Genomic DNA, 19,815 nt, shown 5'->3' with positions numbered 1-19,815 from the left:
ATTTATCAGCTCCAGGTCGCAGCTTAATTTTGTAATTAAGCAAAAGAACAAACTTTCATTATAGCATTTTGTCAGTGTGCTCAGAAAGCAAAAGAAGGGATAGAATAAGGGCTCCTGGAAAAGGCAGAGAGCTTTCAAGAGAGTATTCACATTTAGGGATGGTAATTTGAACTGACATGGAATGGAGCAACTCTGCTTGTGAACCTTGAGACACTATTTACGTGTTCTCCACAGCATATGATGAGATATAGTGCCAGCTGTCCTTTCTTCACCCTGCTAAGGAAACTGCTGATGTTTGTCTTCAGCTTCTGTTGCACTGGTTTCTAGAAAAATGACTTTGTCATCACACCATTCCTTGCAGGGTCATGCCAGGTCTGCATTTTTATTGTGTCCAAGCTGAAACCAGATGTGGTGCTCTACTGAACCATGCTGCCCTGAAAAAACAGTTATGTGGATTTTGCTTAGTCTTATCTTCCTCTGCTATCTCACTTTTAAAGTCTCCCAACTCATCTGCAGTCAGCTGGACTCATGGCTTCTAAGACCTATAAAACCGCTGATGGTAATGAATTATAACATCTAATATCATCTTCCACATGTTGCTTTACTGCTATCTAAAAACTGGACTGAATTGTAGAAGCAGATGATTTATGGGATACTGGAAAATTTAAGTGAGAAAATGGTTTCTTTTACCCCTTTTTAAGTCCTAGAATCCAATTAAACATTGTACAGTGGGCTGCAAAATAATTGCAGAGTGCATACTGTTCACTGGAATACTTTGCATCATGCAGTTTTTCCTCCAAATGCCATGCAGCTGTTCTTCTAAAAGAGCACTGAGCTGGGTGGGAATATGGAGATTAGTTTATGCCAAAACACAGTCAGACATACATGGACACAGCTGTAGTACAGAAGGATGTGCTTACAAGTAAGATACTTAATAGAGCTAAGTTACCTTTTGCTTTGCTTTCATTATTGAGATGAATTTTATTATTTATTATTACCTAAATAACTGTTGAGGACTTTGGTCAAAGTTAATGAATTAATTTATTCATTACAAACTTTTCTGTAAAAAAAAAAAAAAAGGAACATGAAGAAATTGAGCCCCTAAGCTTGCAGTTTAATGCAATCTTGCACATATATAAGCAGCTCCTGGAAAGCACAATGTAGCCAAAATATAGCCAGTGCTGTAACTGTTGAAAAGGTATCTGTGTCTTAAAGCACATGAACTGCACACAGAACTTGGTATATTTGTCCTTCTGGCTTCTGGTTTGGGCAGTTGTTTGCAAACCATGCCTCTGCAGTCAGAGCAGATGTGGCAGTAGAGTTGTGACCCAGCAAATCTTGCTCTCTTCTTGTTTTCTGTACTTTGTAACACAGAAGCAGAGCATTTGGCCCTGGAGAAAGTATTGCAAAGCTTGCCCCATATGCCAAGAGAAGAAACACTGAAGCCGTTAGGTGAGCAGTATTGGATTTTTCCACTCTTATTCACAATCCTATTGTGTTCCTTTAAAACCAATTGGATTGGATGGAGGGTGAGAACATTTATTTTTTCAGGGAAGAGAAAATTCTCAAGATTTCTCAACAGCAGTGTCAGGCAGAGAAGTCCAGAGAGGACTCCTGAGAGGAGCAGGGGTAGACAGCCACATCTTGGAGGTCATAAAATTTCTTAGTGACAAAAGGAATCTGAGTGGAGGTTGCTGCAACCAAGGTCATCACTGAATTGATTCTAAGCTGTGAAGCTAAGACAGGACTAAAGAGATACAATGGCGGGGGGAAAGTTGTGTTTCAACATTTTTTGGGTTTTGGTGTGTGTTGTCTGTGACCACCCCCTCACCTCCCAATTCTTTAGTTGCTTTTTACATTTAAAAGTGTATTAGTTTTCTTTGGGGAAGTCATTGAGAGAGAAGATCAAGGCAAACCTACCTCCCTGCTCTGGCTGACTTACTACCTCATCACAAGATATCTGGCAGGAATGGAAGGCATTATACCTTCTGAGGATACTGTTTTTCATGCCTGGAATCAGCTTCAAACAGTTTTGCATACATGAGGTGTTTTTATTTTATAACCTTTTTCTTCTTTTGCTGTTGTGAGTTGTTTATTTTTGGGCATGCATAACAGCCAATGGCAGCGCCGATTTTCTTGACTGTGCCCTGTGATGATGCTAAACCTCCAGTGCAATGACTTCTGGTGAAGTCCAGGGTTCAGCTGGCATTTCGCACAGCATGCTGATGAGGTGGCTGAGCTTTTGATGCAGCTGTGCCTGCCCTTGAAACATAGAAGTTTTTTATGTAGAGAATTGTGCTATGATTCAGATTGGATTTCAATTAAGTAAAGCAAAAAAGATTAAAATATAACAGTCCAGCAGAAACAGATATGTTCCATTTTTCTCAGTCTTGTATTTTGGTCTCTTTGCAGTAACATTAGTTTCGTTATTTTAGGTTGAGTGTCTTTTCCAAAATTTTCACATCTGAACAGTGATTAAAAAGAATTTTAGTAGTCACCTCAGTTAAGCAAAAAGTACGTGAAAGAACTGATACATTAATCTGAAAACACTTGAGTTTCCCAGTGTGGGGTTTTTTCATGTGGTTTCTCTGGTACTTTCTGCTGTGGTGTATCCTCCTCAGGAAATAATTCCCTGCTCTCTGAAAAACATATTCCAGCTTCCGCTTTTAACCAGAAGACTATGCATGTGAAACCAGATCCCTATTCTTTTTATTCAATTATGCTAATTATGCTAGAAGAGCTTTTTATAATGCCTTCTGGGAAATATGTGAACAACACATTTCCTGATACGGACTGAACATTACACTTGTATAAGTCAAACATTAAGAAAAGTTATTCTATGGTGTCCTATTTCTCCTGAAAAATAAATAACACTCAGAAAATACTTCTAGTAGATGAATCTGAACTGGCAAGTGATTCAAATCCAAATAATTTGCTCAGAACTATCACTTTCTTCCTTTTCTTCCCTCTACCTGTGAAAAGCAGTCCTCAAGGATCTGACTGAAAAGACTAATATGTGGTGCTATGGAGAAAGCTGCTTAAACTGACAGCAATCTTACTTACCATCATGCTCTGGAGAAGTCTGCTTGGTATGCTCCTCACTTGTCTCTCATTTGTGCTCCCTTGATGATTATTGAGTCATTATATTAATTATATCCAGTGGAGGGGAATAATCACCTGAAATACTGGTCACTCAATTTCCCTTTGTCTGTGTTGACTGGTCCTTAGGAAACACCTATTTAAAGGGCTTGCTCAGAAACTGATTTTCTGTAGAAGAATGCCATTAGATTTTTATTTTTCCTCAAAATGCCTTTAAACATCAAGTACAGAGCATAGCAACCCAGAAGAATGTGTTTTCTTTCCTCCCCACTCAGACAGTGTATAATCAAAGTTCTTATCTGTTGGTATGCCATGTGTGGACAATATTCTTGCTGCTGCAAGGTTCAGAGCACTTGTAAATCTGTCATTTTAATTCATGGCTGATCTAATCCATCAGGTTATTTTTAAGGAAAATGAGTTACCAAATGGAATCGACATTTGATAATGTCACTTTATTCTTTTTTTTGCTAACCTGTATCTATAGTAAATATATCATGTTCAAAATTATAAACACATTGACAAGAGGACAACTTTCAGTGTTCTAGCTTTTGAGATGTCTGCAGCTCAATAGATGGTTGATTTGTCATCTTTCCCAGTTACTTATTTATTTGTATGGGGTGAGTTGCCTTGTTTTTAGAATTCCTTTCAAAGAGGAGGATTGGAGTGTTGGTGCTGAATGGGAATGGCCCCTTTGCTTTCATTCATAAAATTCAACACCCTCTACTGCAGTTTAGTTTATACCAAATCATGAAACAATTTTCTTCCATTTTCTCTCCATTGTGCATTGTGTGACTGGGAAATCAGTCCTTCATAGGATAATGATTTCTTAGAACTCTCCTTCTTCAGAGGAAATAATGTGTGCTGTTGCCAGCTGTAGCATCATTAGCATGGTAGCATGGTTACAACCTAATACTTCCTATGGGGAAATCTCCCCTCTGATTTCTGAAGGATCCTGTTGAGGATCTGTAAAATTTTCCTTGCAGATGTGTTGTGAGACCTCCACAAGGTTTGTGAAAGGTCAAACTGAGGTCCATCAGGGCCTGAACCTGTACTGAATGATGCTTACTGATGTGATATAATATAATAGATTAGAATAATATCTGCCCTTTTTTTACCTCGTAAGCCTGTTTAGATGAGTTTCCCATTCCCATTTCTGCATCAGAGTATCCTATTGTTCAGCACTGATGAAACTAAATATTGCACCTTCACCCCCCTCAATCCTCATGTATCCTAATGTATTCACAGAAAGAAAAAACAACCCCACACCAAGGGCAAGAATATTGTATTTTTCTCTTATAGACAGAAAACATTTGATGAGAACTCAAGCAAAAACCCCTGTATTTTGCTACTTAACTTTGCTATCATTCTTCACCTCTTCTTTATTCCCATGCCTTCCAACTATTTCTTTTTCTGTGTTGTACTCTGAAGACTCTGGTGCAGTGCAGAATGACATTGTCTCCAGCAAATTATTTTATCCAACCTAAACGAAATGTTACAGCACTATTTTTTAAATCTCTCAGTGCCTAGAGTGAAAGCATTTGCAGATTTCTTCATGGATTATTGAAAAGGAAAATCTTTATGAGAATGACAGGTAAGGTCACACTCCCACAGGATAATCTATAAGATTTTGATGTCCATCTACATGTTATATCATTTTTACAGGACTGGCCACCAAATCAGGAAATGACATTTTTAGAGAGGTTTTCAGGAGCATTTTCAAGCTATAAAGCATGCTGATAAGAGACACTGAAATGCAAAGTAGGCAGTTTGCAGATCAAACTTCAAATTTTCTTTCCTTTGAAATTGCTGTAATTACAGCCGGGGGATTTTTTTGTATGTGTGCATTTGCAAATTTCTTTCAAAAATGGTTGTAGTGATAAAATTACAAAGTTGATCAGAAGCAGAATTACATAGGTCCAAAACTCATTACCAAAAGTTTTACTAAAACCAGCTGTTGTAATATTGATATGAGACAGAACAGAATGGCTTGTTCATAGCAGGGAAAGTTTCACTGCTTAATAACAACTACTTTGGATTCAGTCCAGTGAATAGTTTAACTCTATAAATAATGCAATCTCGCTACAATTTCCTCTCTCAAGATTTGGTCTCCTTAATGATTTCAAACCTGCCCTGTCCTGTGGTATTATTATACTGCTTTAAATGGCTGTGAATTGCTGACTCTTGGTAGCTATGTGGACTATTTTTCTGCTCTCTCTTTCAAATTGACCCTTCAGTTAAAAGTAAATTATCATAAAAGAAAAGAAAAACAGGCTTTACTGTCCCTGTATGTCTTATTCTACTGGAGACAACCACAAAATGAGACTTTTCAGTTGCGGTATTACTTTATTAATTTCACTTGGGAATTACTTATTTAACTTAGGTAACTTATTTAATTTCAGTATCTTTCAAAGCCAGGGGAATGTGCATTTCTTTTTCATGCAGCTAAGAGAGTGGAGAAGGTGGGGAGCTGGATGACATCTCCACTCATTAAAGGAACACAGGTTCTGGATGTGCACCTTCATGCCAGGTATTGCCCATAAGAATATCTCCCTACTCTGTGAAGTTTTTAGACATTCTGCTGTAAAAAGTGGATGCCTTTTTCCATGGTCATACTTGGTCTTCAATGTACAAAACACTCACCATATCCTCAGAGCATATGGTTACAAATCAGGAGTCATACATAGCCTTCTAGCTCCTTAGGATTTTTAAAAAAATGATGACCCTACCTTTTGGGTTTGAATCTGTGTGGTTTTTTTGGCCTTGTTTCAAATTTTTCTACGTGATTGTGGTGGCAGCTTTCATTAGCAAAGATCAGCATCTGTGCAAGTACATCTATAAACTGGAGTAGAGACATTGCAGCACCTGCCAGTGCCCTGGATCCCAGTTAAATATATGATTCTGGAAGGGCTGTGGGAAGCATGAAAGGGGAATCAATGCTGGGGGCTGAAGTTTCACTGAAGGATGAGCCACCTCGGAGTTCACATTTGTGTGTACGCGCATGCATTTGTGTATGTTTGTTTTTTGGTTTTGTTACTTTCGTTAACTTATAGATGGCTAAGCAGGAATCAAATGTCAGCTTCCTCTGACTCCTTTTTAATCCACCATAAAAATGTGTCTTGAGTCTTACATTTTCTGTATTTTCTGTGCATTTTGAATTAATTCTGCATCATTTCTGTTCACTTGTATAAGTAAGGCTGCTAAGAATTATTGCAATTTCTTAAAGCATTGAAAGGAGCAAATGGAGACTTAACAGCTGTGGCAGACCACACCATGTCATTCACTGAAACTGGAGACAAGATTTTGAAAACTTGTGGCAATTGAACTGAATTTCAAAAGTGCTGGAAAGTTACTTGCTGCAGCAGCCCCTATCTGGGATCAGTGGTGAGGGTAGGGATCTAACTTGTTCAGGAGGATAGACAGTGGGCAGTGGGTTTATCCTGTATCATTGCCAGCTGTGTGGACATTTAAGTAGAAAATACAGTGGAAATAATGGCTGTAGCAGGTCTGCCAGCTTTCCTGATTTTATTGCAAGGTTTGTTGCTGTTTTCCTTACTCGGTCCCAACAATTATAGTCATATGATTGCACAAGAATTTTGGTCTTGATTTATTGAGAAAGAGTTTATAACCCTCAGGTTAGGGAGGGAGAGCATGAAAAAGTGAGACTACAAATGTGCATGAGATACTCAAAACTAAGTAAGAATGAATTTTAAATTCAATCTTTTTGTAACTTTTTTTTTTTTTTGCTGCTACTCACTAATTTTTGGGAGCTTCCTCAAGATTTTTTCCATGTTTGAGGTTGGCAGGAGCGGTGTATTTCCTTTTCAAGGCATATTCTCCACAATGCAAACAGCTGGAAGAGGCTCCGACAGAAAACAAGTTCTCTCTGAAGTGGGACAATTTGGAAGGACCCAGCACAGTATCTCTCTGTCTTTTTAGATTTTCTGAAGTATGCCACAGTTCAGCAAAAGTCTCACAAATAATATGTTTGCTGTCTGACTCCTCCTGTAGGAACCATCTTAAGTAAAAGCAAACATGAGCTAGCAGGAATTCTGTGCATTAGTTTAAGGCTAATAGACACAATGGCATTTTGTCTGGACTAACTTTCTCACAAGAATGTCTTCTGAGCTATTTCTCAGAGGAGAAAAAAAAAAGTCTTTTTCCAGAACAGGTAAATAAATTTGTAATGATTTTTAGGTGTATTACCTGTATCTGAAGTTCCTGTAGTATCCAGGCTCATCTTAAAGCCATCTCTTCACTTAAATGACCAGTGATTGCTAGTATAGCAAGATGTCATACAGTCCTCATGCAAGCAAGGAACTTTATTTAAGTTTATGCTTTGTGAATTACTGTGTAATTATACATAATGCTATGTATTATGACAAGAGTAGAAATGAAAGAACACAGTAAAGAAGAAAACAGAGGTGATGTTAAATATGCTAAATCCATGTATATAGTAAACAGAAAAAATCTATAGTTAAAGGATTTTTTCCTCATTTTCCTTCCCTAACATGGTTGCAAAACTTACTTAAAGTGTAAAGCGAATTTTAAAATTACACATTTTTCTGTAGTTCCTACCTAGAATCATAACTAATTGTAATACAGATTCTATCATCTACCTAACAAATTTAATTTTAAAATCCATAATCTGCTTCACTCTCTAGATAGAATATAAGAAAATTAAGATTCAGTGATTTTTTTTTTCCCCGACTATCCAAATTAAAATTACTTACCATATACATTGTCTGCCCTCTATCATGCTCTGTCTTGCTGCTGAGATAGAATCAAAGAACTCTTTGTATTTTATCCTCTCTGTAGAATCCACAATAGAGATGACAGAGAATATGAATTTAACTGAAATGACAAAGTTAAAACAAGAAGTTTTACTGTTTGAGTGCCAACAGTACAAAGCGTGATAAAAAAAATTACTGCACCACCATGGAAGAATTCTTTCTCCTTTTTGTAACTTCATTGCTTCTCTATGATTTACATTCTTCAGATGCTGAATTCAGAAATATAAATTGCTAAGCACAGATTTTTATCTTGAATACCAACACAAACATTTTTGCTGGCCTTTTAGAGTAAATCTTTCCTTTTAAAGATAGCTGTTTCATGTCAAGGCAACAATTTCACGTCTATATATTTCACATCTATTTAGTGGTGGACTTTGGCAGTGCTAGGTTGACGGTTGGCCTTGATGATCTTAAAGATCTTTTCCAACCTAAATGATTCTATGGTTCTATATTTAATTAGTAAAGTTTTTTTTTATGCTTGTGATCTATTTACTGAAAAATTAAATATTATTTTACAGCCAGTGCTTTTTTTTTTCACCATCCCTTCCCATCCCAGCCTATCTCATTCCATCCATAAATGAAGCATGATTTCCTTTCAAAAAGAAGAAAACATTCTAAAGCTGAAATCCAGCACATTAAATTTGCCAGGTCTAGTAAGTGCTACACAAAATTTATTGGAAAAAGTTATTAACTTAAAATGATCTTTTTTAATCTATTCCACGAACAATTTGTTCATAGCTTTTAACATTTGTTTCTTCCCGTGTTAACTTTTATCTTGTATATTATTTCTCAAATGCACACACATGATTCTTGTACTGGTTTATGCATTTTCAGAAGACTACAGAAGTATATAATCATGTCTATTTGGACCAGACATTCCTAAAGCAATTGTCTTAGGCATATCCTGAACAGCCAGTATACAAAAACACACTCAATCTGTAAGTGATTACTAGAAATCATTGTGAGCAATACAAAGATTATTTTTACATATCTTCACATTCTCATTTCTGTCTCTCTGACACAAGTGTAATTATGCCAGTAATTCTCTGGGGAGGAAGAGTGCAACTGGCCAATAGCACTTTTGGGAAGATCATCCCTGTAGTTTGCTCTGGCAGGTGGATGACCAGCACCTACTGACATTGCAGAGCACAGAGAAATACCATCTGTAGAACAAGGTCTCACTGTGTCTTCTCATCTAGTGATGTTAGAAAGAAGAGAGGCACAGAGCTGGCCAGAAATCTGATAGCACCCATCAGTCCTGTGCTGTTTGGGTAGGGATTGCAATTCAGTGCTCCAGAGAGAACTCCCTTATCTGTACCTGCTTCAGTGCTCTCTGGAAGAGAGTGATAGGCTTATTTGCTTTGAGACAACTGGCAAATGAGGACTCAAAAGTATTAGCTTTCTTCTGTGATGGTTTCAATGACATCTTGCAGATTGCTTTGGTGCATTGTATTCAGTAGTAGTTTCACATACGTTCACTGGCATCTCATAGTGTTTCAAACTTATGCAATGATTAAATGCTTCTCTGTCAATATTATTTTGTATCAATTTTGTGTCCTACAGATATTGCTACTTGTAGTGTGGCAGTTGTTTTGGAAAGGATTTCTTATGTACTTCTAACCATTGCTTATGCTTTCTACATTTTCTAATACTTTTCTTCTGTATCTTATGATAGAATCTTAGATATTGGAAGAAGGTGGCAGATTGTCCATTGTCCAAAAAGAGATGTGTGTATGATTCTTAAAGCAGAGAAATTTTGCAGTTCACAATAGACATGTGTTGAAGGAATTCTAGCTTAGTCATGGTAAGTTGATTCTTAGCCAGATATTGGTGTAGTTTGTGGCTAAAATTATGACTAGCATTTAGGAAAGTCCAAGATGTGTCAATGAATTTAGCAGACTGATCTTCACTGACTATTCTCACATCTGCAGCCATCTATTCCTCCTGATTCATCTGCTTTTTGTGAAAAGCCCCACTTGGATAGGAAAGTGGGATGTTTACCATAATTGCAAATTCTGGGTTGGGTTCTTAAATAAGAGTAACAGGAGAAGGAACGATATGATGTATGTAATTTAAAAGAAATACCTACCTAGGATTTTTGAAATCTGAAAACTGATAAGGCAAGAAGTCTGGACTGGTGTCTTAGATGGTACAAATAATTACATAAAAATTCAGTTTTACTGGGAGTAAAATAGGATAATTGGCTCCTAGTTTTGTAAGCAGAGAGTAAGTGGAAGCAGTGATAAGGAAAGCAGCAACTTCTACATGTTTGTGTTCATCTTACCCAGCTGCTGCCTTCTTATTCTGTTTAAAATAGTGTATCTATGCTTTGCATTAAAGTATCTATGTATGGGTATATAATATTTATAGGTATAAACATATAATTACATATAAATGTATATATACTGTTTGTGTGCACGTTTAAGTAGGTATTATACAAAACAATACTGCATATAATAGCTTTCACTGGTGGGATTTTTCCAAACCACCACCTAAGTACTATTTGATTTTAAGAGACTAGGTTTTGGTACTTGGATGCGTTATGTTGCAATATATTTTGCAACATTCAGCCTAGGAAAAGTGAGGGGAAAAAAGAGAATCTGACAATTTATATCCCTTATCAGTTTAATAGACAGCAACATCAGGCTCACTGAATGAAAAGAAACTTGGTTCATTTTTGTCAGTTCAGTTATGATGTACTGTTGCACTATGAATATGTTTAGATGAAATCTGTAAGCAGTTAAAACAGTATTTACAAAAATAATTCCTACAACAAGTTTAGAGGACTATTTTTAATTAACCAGACTTTGTTTCAGAGGTGATTAGTAAACTGGATAAAAGAGAACTATGTTCAACTTTGACTTAAAATTAGAATTAATAATGAATGTAAATCTCTTGAGCTTCAAAAATAGTTTGCTAAGTTCTGTCTTTAGTTTTTGCATCTTTATATTTCCAGAGCCTAGGATCAATAAACTTCTGGGAAAGGTTATTCTAATTGTTCTCTGTCGGACACAAATGGAAAGCAGGGTGTATAAAAGTATTTGGTGAGACTCCATTCATTTGAAATTTCCAGGTCATTTTTTCAGTATTAGGAGTTTGGATTCTACAGAAAAAAAAGCAACAGTGATGAAGAAAATTGTCCACTACTTGTTTCAGTAAACTGGCAGCTGTTACCCTTGTTACTTTAATGAAACTTCAGGAAGATAGAAACATTCTCACTTCATTTAAAAAAGATGTTTCATTTCTGTCCTTAGTACAAGCCTCATTGATTTCTATACCATTCAGACATGAAGTAAGAATGTTAAGTTAATCCTTACAGGGCCTGAGAGACTTTGTAATATATTAGCATTTTGACATACGCATTATTTTAAAACTTGTCTAGTGTTTTCTTTGTCCATGTCCCTGGTTGCAGTAATTATCTGGGTATGTAAGGCACAATAGCAAGAGCTGTTATCTGAATTTTAGCCCTTGCACAGTGATGATAAGGGGGGCTAACAAGGCTTGGAAATGTTGGGCTTCCCGTCCTGGTGCAGGGCTGGAGCTGGTTGCCAGCACACCACTGCAGGTTCTGTCCAATTCCTCTGCTGAGTGTGAGATTCAAGTGGGAACCTGCAGTCCTGTGCAGCGACCCTGCTGTGTGACGTGATGCAGAGCTATGCCTGTGCTCTACTGTATCTGTAAGTAAAGTGGGGGAGGAACGTGTCCACACCCAGCTGTTGACTTTAGGTGTGCATGTTTGGTTGTACCATTCTCAGACAAAGCAAAACCATTTCTGAGATTTGAAGGAACTGGAAGTTCACTGCAATTTACCCACTTGGCTCGGTGGACTGGAAACCAGGTATGATTTTGGCACTCTCTGGAATCCACCATAATGCGTGTGTAAGAGAAAATATCATATGAATACTGAGAGCTTTCTGCAGGCTCCCACACCTAAGCAGCAGATACAATCTTTTGCAGATGAAGTAATTGCTTGGGAAATAATCTTAAGGAGTATTGAAACAATTCTGGCTGTGTGTCCAGACACCCACAGACAAGTGCAGAAACAACCCAGGAAAATAATGCCTTTGGAAGCACTCTGCCAGACTGTGCTAATCTACTTGTGAAGATCCCAGGATCATTTGCCCTGGTTAACACTTTGCATGCAGGCATAACCAGAGGACAGTTTAGGAATGTTGCAATAGGCACAGACTTAATCCCTATACTATTGAAAAGAGCAGTGGTATCACAGCAGGAGTTACAGCAGGAAAAGCTGATACGGTTTTGTTTGCCTCATCTCCTTGCAAATTGTACTAACACATGTCCAGCAAAAATGGTTATTAAAGTAGAATTGACCTCCTGCCCTGCAAGCTATTTTAAAGAAATATTGTTTTGTAACTTGCTCACCTTTGTATTTTTCTCAGAACTTCATGGGAGACATGATAAGCTGTGATAAAACTAAAGCACAACAAAAAATTAAAACAATAATGACTGTTCAAGGTAATAGAAGAATCCAGCTGTAATTTAGAGGGTACATAAAAGTTTTTTTACATTAATAGTTTGAATTATGTTTAGATTACTAATGACTGGAGAAAGTATTTCAAGGGTTTCCATTTGTATTTGAGCGACCAGGGCCAGGGACAGTTGCTTAGCAGCATGGAGGGTATGGTTTTGGGATTTAAATTATGCTATTTAGTGTTAGGAAGGCAGGAGGGAAGACCGGGGTCTGCAGGTATGAAAAGGTATTTATCCAGGTGTTATCCAGGGTTGATCTAGCCTTGAAAGTTGTTCCTATCTGAAGACTGGGCATCATGCACTGGGTGCGATTAGGCTCTAATGCATGATATACATTATCTCTTACTGCAGTGCTTTCAGCACCACTTAAGACTGCAATTCCACTTAAGATTGCACTTAGAAACCAGACTACAAAGACCCCAGAAAAATTAACTATTCCCATCAGTGAATGTCCTCTGAAAGTGTTTCCCAACACATGTGAAGTAAGAGTTTGCTTCCTTTCAGTGGCTTTTTTTCAAGCGATAATCATCATCCTAATTGGTTGCAATTTATATCCTTATTATTAGGAAATCCAGGGAATGAAAGCTAAGAGACCACCACAAGATCTGCTGAATTTGGGTCCCACATGTAATGGTGGATAAATGCTTGCACATATCTGCAGAGCTGTGCTTGCACACTTGGCCTCCTTACTGTAGATATAAAAGATTTGGCTTTAAAAGAGCTAAGTCTGGGACCAGCAGGTGCATTGCAGCAGCAGTCAGAATGCCTACTCCATGGCACCACAATAAGAGCCGTGATGACAAAAGTGCCCTTCAGATGAATATGCTCTGCCTCAAACAAAAAGAAAACAGCATAGGAGTTGTCAAAATGCAACTCCATTTCATGGAGAACATGTTTTGAGGAGCTTTCCAGAAATGGTAAACAGCTTGAAGACAAGCTTGTCACTGGAGAAAAGAGAACTACACAGATACTAAAAGAAGCCATTTCTGGCCACTGCTGCTCCAAGAGAAATCTGAATTATTCTGAAAGAAGCTTATAAGAAAGTGTATGGAAGGTCTTTGTAAAATGTCAGAAAATAAGAAAAAATATGTAGAGATGGTATGAGGACAAACAAATCAATGAGGGAGATGTGAGAGAAGATTTGGTCAGAAGAATGACATTTCTAGTAATTAATCTGAAAAATTCACTATTACTGTAGGTAATCTGCAGGCTGACAGTGGGTGTTTGCATGTGCATGCATACAGAAAAATGATAAGGTTTAGTTGAAACGTGATACTTCAGCCTTTTCGTATTGTAGCCAAGACCATTCTTGATTTCAAGGGCCAAATCTCAGTTACATGTAAACTGGAGTAGCCTGACTGGCTTCCAAGGAGATCCATGGTTTTGTACCACTGACAATCTGTTGCACAGATCATGGGGTCAAAAAAGACCATCTACATTTGTTTCTTCTTGCTAGTATCCTGTTTATGTTGTTTAGAAGCAATGATTTTTGACTTCCACTTCACAATTTGCTTTCCTTTCCCATACCTAGCTGATACTAAAGCTATGAAGAAAATATTTTGACCATGATTATAAGCCATTAACTTCCCATGATGAAGTTGTATATACGAGATATAAGAATTATCAGGCACTGCACAAATTTTCCTTCAACTAGATTACATCTAGAATGCCCTGAACTTCTTGCCCTGTCATGTTCAATCAGCTGGCAGCTCTGTTTGTTTACGATCTTACTGCTCTTTCCTGAGGAGTTTGACAATGGCAAGAGAGTCTGTACAACTATTTGGAATTTACAGTAAAGGTCCTTAATAATGTGAGATGCTTAGGGATACTTGTAGATTTAAAAAAAAAAAAAGTTCATAAATTTAAAAGGCTGGTGGAGTTGTAAGTCAGCTGTGTAGTTGTGTTGCTCTTGTCTGCATTTCAGGCTGTTGTTGGCCCACCATGATTTTACAAGATGTGGGGATGTGGATGTAGGTTTTTGCCTCTGAGCCAAGAGTAGAAGCCTGTGTAACAAATTTTTATCCTTGATCCTGACTGTAACTACGGAGACTGTGAAAGGGAAGAGCTATCTTCACGGGCTTCTGATCAGAAGAAGGGTCATAGCTGGAGAAAAATGCCAAGCAACTCTGCACTCATTAAACTGAAGCAGGAAACCACAGCATGACTCATTTCTTATGCGTAATGTATCATCAGAGCTCTCCTGTTACAGTTCACTGGTGGAAATGAAGTTCATCTTTCTCTGGCTTTCAGGAAACTGCTGAGAGAAAATTCCTTTAGGGAAGCCACAGCTCCAGTGCCAGGTCCTTTGCAAGCAGAAAGGCAACACTGATACCTGTCTGCTGTTAGACACAAACTGATACTTTGCATAATCTTACCCCCAGCTGAAGTATCAGGTTCTCTTCAAAACACCTTTGCTTGGTGAGAACTTCAGTAACCTGGTATCTACAGCCACAGTGAGGGAGCACTAGCATTGTAGGCTGGATGGATCAACTCCTTTCTTCTTATTCTCTTGCTGCTAATGTCTATGTCTCAACAGTGATGTGAACAGCAAGCAAACGAACTCTGATAATGAAAATCAGCTAAAACAACGAAGTTTGTTATTGGTTTTCTTTGGATGAGGATTAGAAGTTAAGCCAAGTTTTGAATGGGAACCAAATTAGATTCTGTTCCTGTTCTGATTTAATAACTATTTTTGAGGGACTGGGATATGGGACTCTTACTGAACTTCACGACAAAAACAAGTGATTCTGTTTCCAAGTTTCCTGCAGGATTTTAGGTTGGGGAAAAAAATCACCAAGGATGTACTAACAATGCCCAGTGTTTTGGGGAAATAAAGAAGGGTGTAGAGACACAGACATAGACGTATGCTGACGTAGAGCCATCTTGCTTTTTTGTTCTGAATCAAAATGTCCCTAACAGAAGATTCCCATCCTGAAATATTAAACCAGGGCCCCATGAGCTACAGGCTGTATTTTAAATCTGTTTTTGTTTTCACAAAAAGCTACATTAATAATATCTTGGCATGGTACTGAGCACCATCAATTGTGTAAAATTCTGTTGCCTGCTGTGCTCTTCTATCATTAATAATACATCCTAAGATAGGAGTGAGAACAGTGTCTTGCAAAGCTAGCTGATAAGATAGCTGAAAATGCTTCTTTCATTCCAACTAGGATGATAAAAATAAGAAGGAATCTTTCATACCATGCATGACAGATTCAAAGCTGAACTGAGAGCATCTAACCCCACAGAAAGTCATGGAACTTCACTGCTTTGGAGGAAATCAAGACTGAGCTGAGAATTAAAAAAAGGGAAAAAAAATCCTGGAGTCAGTTATATTCCCCAAGCACTGAGTTTAGCCTTGAAAATATCAGCATGATTTTCTTTATGCTCTGATGATCCATCAGTGTCCCATAAATTAAGCCTGTGCAATTGAAAAAACTGATTTTTTTGACCTACTTCTTTTTTTTTTTTCCCCAGTTTTTGAAGGATTTTTTCTTCCTGTCTCCCTAAAATGTTGTCTTTAACCTCATCTGAATATTTTATAAAATTGTTCCTAGAAATGCTATTGTTCTTCCAGACATGTTGTTTTTGAGAATAATGTCTATTAAAACAATGGTGATGAGCTGTTTTTTTGGAGGTTGGTCAAGAACTCTAAACTTGAGCCCACAAACAAGACCCCAAACTTCATGGTTTCCAAATCAATCATCCTGGAAACCTGTTTTTTGTCCAAATGAATCTTGTGTAGACATAGCATTAGACTTTTGTTCTATCTTTCTGGAGTGAAAACACTGGTGGTTTTTGCTAATGACAAGATGTATTGTTTGCTTATTCTGTTTTTCTTTTGCAGAGGACAGTTTAGGTAGATCTGGGAGGACTGGTATGCTATTTTTCATGTTTGGTAACAGAGAAGAGGCAGTTGCTTTAATTTCAAATGAAATTCTGTATCTGTCCCTTCCATGTCCCTTTATAGCTAGGGAGGTCAGCAAGCTACTTTGAAAATAAAGAAAGATATGTTTTTTCAACTCTTTAACCTGGAGAATAATTTGGCACAAGAAAAACATCTGGACTGGTCATGAACAAAAGAATGCAAGAAATTCAGAAAGTGCTTCCAGCCACAAAACACTGAGGTTCTGAAGCAGCGTTTCTATACAACCAGTTAGATTTCTCCAGGGTTTCTTTTGCATTATCTTGTTTTCAGATTATAGTTTGATAATTTTGAATGGGATTATACAGCATGGTTGCCTGCTGCTGCAGACAAGTAGAATTATTTACTTTGACACCTATTCCTAACATATCTGGTAATCTAGATTTCAAAAGAGAGGAAAATCAGATTCTTTCTCTGATGCCGTTTTGTGTTGTTTAACCCAGAAAATTACTTGCTGAAAAATTAATAAGAATTATTTTTTCATGGTAACCAAGTACTCTTCATGAGCTCTTTGATACCAACAACTAATACTACGGAAGCAAATGTAATTTATGAAATGTGGATTTGAAGGGGATTTTTGCACAGTAATTTGCTGCTGTGCCAAGAAAATGTTTTGGTTTATGCATTACTGTCAAATAGATCTGCTTATATGGCAGAGGTTAAAAAGTCACTGAAATGTCTTTTCTTGTCACAGTGTACAGTAAAATAAAGAACTACTTCTTCTGGGAAAGAAAAATGGTTAGCAAGAGTGAGGGTGTGGGTTCACAAGCAATGTGAGCCAATCTAAATGCAGGTTACCACCCAAATGGGCCTTCCCGTTCTCCCTGGGACTAGTTTTTTCCCACCTTCTCCCCAGTGTTTGAAGTCCTATATGAGTATTTTTTAAGTGAGGTTGAATTGGGAATTTAAGGTAAAACTTGGTAGCGTAAGACAAGAAGAATCTTTGAAAGCATAGCAGAGACTCTGAGACAGAGAGTATTTTCTTGTTTTCTGGTAGATCATTAAGTGCCAATATTACCTGTAAACTGAACATAGTGGAAGCTGTGCCTGTAGGGGCCACATCCAGCTCCAGCAGCACACGGGCAGCAAGTGTCGTGGGAAGCATTCCTCCCTGTCACGCAACAACGGGAGCACTTGCTGTAGTGACACAGCTATTTCCATTTGATTTCCCAGCCATACTTTGTCCTCTATGGCAGAATAAGCACTACTGACTGAGAACATGACACGGTATACCTCTTACACTCTATTTCAACTGTTGCTGTGTTCCGATAAAAACTAGGCAGGATGCCCTCTCTCCTCCTTCATCTGCTAATCTATAATCCCATGGGTTTGTTTTTTCCAGGTGGGGAGGAAGAAGATGACAGTAGGAAAGAGATCAGAATAATGCCTTATGTAATTTCCCAAGGTGACTGCTAAACCAGTATAAAATGAAGTGAAATTGAGTGCTCTGCAACTCTAGCCAAAGCTTCCTTCCTAATCTCTTAAAGCTGCCTTGTTTTCGGGACTTGTCTGGATTCTGGTGGAGTCCCAACACCGTATGTGGCAAAGGTTCCTCTCTGTGTTTCTGTGGGTGCCGTTCCCAGCATTTATCTGCTTCCTGAAACAGAGCCACTTCCCTCAGCCCCTCTCATTTCATCAGCTCCCACCTTTTAGGGACCTTTTTCCACTTCTCTGAAAAGCTGAACTGTAAATCAAACATACCCAGTCTTCATATGGCAGAAGACTTCCTGGATAAATTTTCAAGAACAGAAGTACCCAATGGTCTAATAAATATGTTTTTTCAATGCCCTTGACCATTCTTTGGGAGTTTATCATTGTCTCTACAGATTCTTCTAGATTTCGAAGATGAACATTCCAATTCAATTTCTGTCTGATCATTGAATTCTGCTCTTTAGTTTTGGCTGATACTACGGTAAAACCCCATTACTGGCATCCTTAAATCCTTGTCTCTTTTCCACTCTTATCTGCATCCCACTGCTTTTTGAAAATGTCTCTTCCTGTCCTTCAGACTCTTTGTGCTACATTGGAAGGTCTTTACAGGGGGGAAATTTTTTGTGATAAGTTCACAAAGCCCCAGTCTTACAAGCAGTGTCTTGACTGGTGGGTAAACTTGCTGAGTCACTACATATTTATTCCACCGTTCTAGGAGATACGATATTTGACAAATCCATGCCTTTGGGCAGTTTATTATATGCTGAGAGCTAGCTAGGTGATTGATTATACAGTCAGAACTAAACAGTGGAGGAAGCTCAGCAGAGGGCCATCAATTAAGGGCTGGAGCACATGACATATACCGAGAGGTGGAGAGAATGGGTTTGTTTAGTTTGGAAAAGACTGAGGGAGGACCTTACTACTCTCTTCAACATAAATTAAGTGGCTACAAAGAAAATGGAGCTACATGCTTCTAGTAGGTATACAGTGATAGGGCAAGGGGCAACAGATAAAAGCTGTAACTCAGGAAATTTGTATTAGATGTTAGGAAAGAATTTTTTCACTGTGAGGGTAGTCAAACACTGGAAAAAGCTTCCCGGAGAGACTGTGAAATCTCCACCTTCAAGATAGTAAAAATTCAACTGCACAAGGGCCTTAGCAACCTGACATATCTTCAAAGTTGGACCCAATTCTGAAACTGGCCCTGTTTTGAGTGGAGGATCGGACCAGATCACCTCCAGAGGTCCCTTCCAGCCTGAATAATTCTGTGTTTCTATCATTACACATGCTGTTAGAAACAGCAAACTACACACCAATAGATCACCTCTTCTATATCAATGTTTTAACAGGAAACTTCTTATTTTAAAGTTTTGGAGAGTTCTAGTTCAAAAAGATTCAACCCGCAGGTATTTACATATCTTTCAGTTTGTTATGATCAAAATCTTGTTAATGGGTGAAAGGGAAGCACACCTTGTATGTTAATAAAGTCAATAATTTATTGTTAGTATAATTGAAAACTTAAGAGTCCAGTTGTTATGAGCGCAGATCTAATTGTTGTAGGGAAAGAAGGAATAATAATGCAGTTAAAATTGGTATACACACACTTCTTGGTTTCTATCCCTTTTCCCAGTCTTGGGTTCACCCTTCCACTGCTCCTCTGGGTCCTAAAGTCACCAGTTTCACTCTGGTGTTAGTATTGAGGGAGTGTTACAGACAGTTGTAAGCATCTGAAGTCTTTTGTCAGAAGGAATGGGATCTTCATGTTGGTGTTTTCTTTCTTCCTCCGGTGTGAAGCACTGGGGTAATTTTTATATGTTTAATAAAATGCATGCACAACTTTCTTCATTGGTCTGCAGCTTTATATTACAACTGAATTTATGATACAAGGTGCCCTTTATGGGTTAGATATTATTTCTTTGTTCTGTTACCAATTTTGTCCAGTTCCAGGTATGCATTTTTTTAACTGACCATTAGTGAGTGGTTTACAGCCATGGGCTCTCCAAAGTCAAGCCTGTGCCCCATCTCTCATCTTGCCTGTACTTCTCTACATTGCACCCGTATCTCCCCTTCTCAAGGCCT

The sequence above is a fragment of the Grus americana genome, chromosome 2, assembly GCF_028858705.1.
Source record: "Grus americana isolate bGruAme1 chromosome 2, bGruAme1.mat, whole genome shotgun sequence".
In the NCBI taxonomy this organism is placed as follows: domain Eukaryota; kingdom Metazoa; phylum Chordata; class Aves; order Gruiformes; family Gruidae; genus Grus; species Grus americana.
This window is presented reverse-complemented; position numbering follows the sequence as displayed.